Here is a 5000-nt window from a genome sequence, read left to right on the forward strand (position 1 = left end):
TTTCAAAATTTCTGTGGGGAGACAACTCCCAACAGAAGAGGGCCACCCAATCCCCCAGGGTTGGCATCGCCAAACCTAGAAGGCGTGCCTTCTATCAGCTGGCTCACCAAACTCAATGCTGGCTCAACCAGCATGCATTTTCTTTACATGTAGCTACATGTACATGTACATGTACAACCCTGCCTCCTGAGAAGCCTGAAGATCAAATTGGAAATTCCGACCGAGGAGGGGGTACATGTACGTGGGGTTTCATACCAAAACCTTACAAAAGGCAGAGGGAGGAGTACATTTATGACAACTGGGCACCAAAACATTCTTAATTGTAGGTTTTTCGAGTGGGCTGTCTTCGTTTTTGAGAACAGAAGGGCTTCGTTTTAGAGTGAGCCTTCGGTCTTCATTTTTGGGGTCTTTGTTTTTGATACTACTGTCTTGCAAAAAGTGTGAATACTGTACTTTAATGTCAGGAAACCTCTTTGGGTCAGTTTGTTCATGTTTTCCTTCAAAATACCAGAAAGAAAGCAATTACACTGCCTGCTCCTGATCTACAGCTCTAGGTCAACCAAAGGAATAATTTAATTACATGTATTATCAGCCTTCCTAGAGAAACAGTTTAGTTATGACCAGGTCAGCAAAATTTTTGATACATACAATGTACCTGCATTGGATCCTTTAATAATTGTAATTCAAATCAGCACTCCTCAAATCAAGAAATACATTCAAGATTATGACAAGGATATGCAGGCCCTCTTAAATTTAACAGGACCCCTTTGCTCATTACATATGCTATACATGTATCATCAGGAGGACAAGTTCCCTTAGAGAAAAATAAGAACGTCGTTGAGGAAACATTGGTGCTTGATTGGTTCAGCTGATGTCGGTTTTATGAAGGAACAAAGTTCTCCCTAGCAGTAATAAACACAAAATCAGTCAAGCAGAACAACCACTCCCTTATTCCGAACATTTTCTATTTGGATAGGATTTTCCCTCCGTTGCTTCCACTACGCTGAATTCTCTTGTGGCCTAGACAAAAACTTATCAAACGTTTCAAACCCGAGCAACGCTTCCAGAAACCCATTTACAACCCAAAACCTTGGGTGCCTTTACCAAGTGCCAAGCAACCCAGTCAAAAAAAAGTATTGGCCCTTTTGTGCTTACAAGGAACTCAACCAGTAGTAACTTCAGACCCAGAAACCGTAAAGCTTCAGTTACAGCTTCCGGTTACAAAATGTTCAGATTTAACATTTTCCTTCATACATGTAAATGCCTAGGTAAACAATCTCTATCTGGGAACAATAAAGACAATCCCTTTCTCGGTGGAGATTTTCTGCAGTCGCCTCTTTTTAGTTCCAAAAAATGGGGGAACCTGCTCCTCCCAGCTTGTCAGTGTAACTCTGGACCTGTGTCAGTGGTTCATTGAAAGGTCAATATTCTTATCACTGGTCAACATCTCCATGTACTAGGCAAACTAAACAATTTTGCAGACGGAGAATCCAGAGACTTTACAATTCAAAAGAAGGGCAAAGAGACGCACAAGTGATTCAACCCTCCATCAGAGGGTGCACCATAGACCTCTTTGCGTCATGCCTAACTGCTCTACTCCCGAAATATGCCACCTGAAAAGCAGACCCAGTTGTTACCTAGGTATATAGACTATCAGACACAATGTCCCTGGACTGGGCACCTCTAATATGCTATACATTCCCACTATTCAGTCTAATTTGAGCAGTCCTGTGAAGGGTATCCCAGACTGCATGTGTTCATACTAGGTCAAATGCCACAAGGAAACCAGGAAACTTTATTTACTCTTTTTTTTTCTTGACGAATGTTCAGGTATTTCTTTATGAAGAGCAACTTCTATCGGCGACTTTTGTTGTGCGAGCTGGGTTTGAAAGGAATTAAGTAAACTTTTTTCAGGTGAGAACTGGCTATTAATAATCCATTTCTTATGTTGAAGGAACCACACCTGCACTTAAAGTGAATGCAGTGTCTGTGAGTGTCTATCATCTTGCAAAGGCATTTGAAAAACAGATCAAGCTTACAGCTCCTGCTTGGAATTCCAGTAAGTATGTTAAAGTTCTCTTCCTGGGAATTGCATGCAAAAAAATTAATACCCAAATGTCAAATCCAAGATGACAAAGTTAAGTGTGGCTGAACGTTATTTAAACCTTTGGCAATGCCAGTTTATGACAAAAGCATGTATTTCATATTTTTCAGTTTCCTTTGGTTTTGCTAATTTATGAGTAATTTTAAAATTAAAGAGGCCCAAACCAGTGAAAATGAAAATGATGTGCAAGCAAGGAATCTAAATGAATAGCTCCCTGGCTAATTTAGGTTCTAGATACATGTAGCAGTTGAAAAGGAAAAAAAATAGGAAAAAGCAAAAAGAAGGAAGAACTTACAACTGTATTTACATGTATACAAAAATTTGGTTTATCAACGGAGTTGATAATGTAAATTGACCACCGTACAGAGATTCTAAAAGCTGACGTTTCGAGCGTTAGCCCTTCGTCAGAGCGAATCGAGGGATTATGGGTTACGTGTAGTTTTTATAGTAGAGTAGGAGCTACGCTATTGGTGGTAACATGGCAACGTGAAAAATAGGAATATATTAGTTAAATGAAAAGAGTTCGTTAATACCGTGAGGATTAAGGGTGCCGATTTGAAAGATGAATTTTTGTTCCAGATTCTTGCGGCTTTCCGTCGTACCTAGATGTAGGGAAAGGCCGCAGATAGCCATGTGTTTTTTGGAGTGGTTAGGCAGATTAAAATGGCGAGCGACTGGCTTAGATGCATCCTTGTCATTCTTCTCAACATCGCGAAGGTGTTCGCAGAATCGGTCACCTAGTCGTCTACCTGTCTCACCAATGTATAATTTATTGCATAACGTACAGGTTATGCAATAAATAACATTTGCGGAGGTACATGTGAAACGATCGGTGATCTTAACAGATCGCTTAGGTCCCGATATCTTGCTAGTGTTAACAATGAAAAGACAAGTTTTGCATCGTGAGCGCGCGCATTTGAAAGTGCCGGGTTGCTCGTTGGTTTTGAGCGCGCTTCTAACTAAAAAGTTGCCTACGTTTTTGTCGCGTTTGAATGAAATAAGTGGAGGTTGCGAAAAGATTCTACCAGTCTCGGGATCATTTTGGAGTAATTTAAAATTACTGAGAATGATACTTTTGACTGCGTGATTATGAGGATGGAAAGTGAGGGTGAATGGAATTCTGTCATTCTTATCTTTCTGTGACGTTTGTAGTGACGACTGTCGATCAAATTGTTGGGCGCGATGATGGCCCGCTTTGACCACAGAGACAGGATAGCCACGTTTTTCGAAGAACTGGCACATCTCCTCTGATTTGCTGGAAAAATCGGAGTCATCACTACATAGACGTCGAAGTCTAAGAAATTGAGAATAAGGAATGGAGTTCTTGACATGTGATGGACGTGACGATGAATACAACAAATAACTGTGTGAATCAGTAGGTTTGTAGTGCACACTAGTACATAGCACGTTGCCTCTAATAGAAACTTTGATATCTAGGAAAGCCAATGAAGTTTCCGAAATTTCCCAGGTATATTTAAGAGCCGGATGAAAAGAGTTGACGGAGGTTATAAATTGATCGAGTTCTTCTCTGCTGGATGAAATAGCGCCGATAGAGTCGTCGATGTAGCGGCCGTAGAGTTCAGGTTTGGGGCCGTTGTACTGATTAAAAAATTGGTGTTCAACATATCCTACAAAAAGATTGGCATAGCTAGGTCCCATTCTTGTGCCCATCGCTACACCATTAATTTGTTTGTAATAGTTGCCGGCGAATGAAAAACAGTTAAGCGTTAAAACTAGTTCGGCAGGGCGGAGGAGCGTTTCCGAGCTACGTTCTTTGACATTGCGTTGATCGAAAAAGTGTTTAAGTGCTTGAAGACCTTCGCTATTAGGAATGACTGTGTATAGAGATGTAATGTCCATGGTGAAAATAAGTTTGTCTTGGCCGGAGAAATTGAAATGGCGGAAAATTTGTAGTGCGTGTGTACTGTCTTTAATGTATGATGGCAAAGATTTGACGATAGGCGTCATAATCCTGTCTAAGTAGCTAGAAATGAGTTCGGTGGGGCAACTAAAGGCAGAAACGATAGGTCGACCTGGGTTGTTGGGTTTGTGGATTTTAGGCAAGAAGTAAATGCACGAAGTTCTAGGGGTGTTGATGATGAGATTAGTGGCAGTGTCCGGTAATTCTTGATTAACTATAAGATTTTGAATGGTGTCTTTGACAAGTTTTTGATTTTTGGAAGTGAGATCTTTCTGGATTTTGGCATAAAACGAGGTAGCCGAAAGTTGCCGCAAAGCTTCTTTTTGGTAAAGGTCGGACCGCCAAACAACTACCACGCCGCCTTTGTCGGCCGATTTGACAACTATGTCGTTGCGTTTACTAAGATTTTTAAGCGCCGCCCACTCTTCCGAGGAAAGGTTGGAAAATTTAGTGTTGGGATTAAATTTAAGTTTGTGAATGTCGTGACGGCATTTTTTGGTGAAAAAATCTAAAGAGGCAAATTGTCCCTCTGGGGGAGTCCATTTGGATTTGCGAACTAGAAGTGTTTCAAAAATATCTTTATTAGAAGTGTCCGAATCATCCTCTTTGTCGTGAAAAAAGGCTTTTAACTGAACGCGGCGAAGGAATTTTTCAACATCTTGCTTGATAGAAAATTCGTTGGTGCGTTTGGTAATAGGGACAAAATTTAGGCCCTTACTGAGAACAGATTTCTCTGAGTCAGTAAGCGGAAGATTTTCTGGAATTGTAATTACGGTATTATGGCTATGCAATGTAGTGTCGTCGGTAATTTGCGGACCTATTAATTGTCGAAGTTTAAGAGTCTTGGTTTAGTGTAAATGGTCAAACAGTCCAGAATTAAGTTGTCGGATTTTAGCGCGAATCGATTGTACTAAAATTGCTGGACAGATTTTGGAAAGTTCGGAGCGGCAATGAAGAATTTGTTTGTCAAGTGCG

General features: G+C 40.7%; 1 protein-coding gene across 3 annotated transcripts in view; it reads left to right on the forward strand.

Annotated features, from left to right (window-relative positions):
* LOC138035605 (nucleotide-binding oligomerization domain-containing protein 2-like) overlaps positions 1–5000 on the forward strand; it is a 35191-nt gene that overhangs the window by 7784 nt on the left and 22407 nt on the right. For all 3 annotated transcript variants that reach the window (XM_068882253.1, XM_068882255.1, XM_068882254.1), the window contains exon 3: positions 1955–2059. The gene's annotated coding sequence lies outside the window, so the exon portion shown is untranslated. The remainder of the gene's footprint in view (positions 1–1954; positions 2060–5000) is intronic.

The sequence above is a fragment of the Montipora capricornis genome, unplaced genomic scaffold (assembly GCF_036669925.1).
Source record: "Montipora capricornis isolate CH-2021 unplaced genomic scaffold, ASM3666992v2 scaffold_429, whole genome shotgun sequence".
Taxonomy (NCBI): domain Eukaryota; kingdom Metazoa; phylum Cnidaria; class Anthozoa; order Scleractinia; family Acroporidae; genus Montipora; species Montipora capricornis.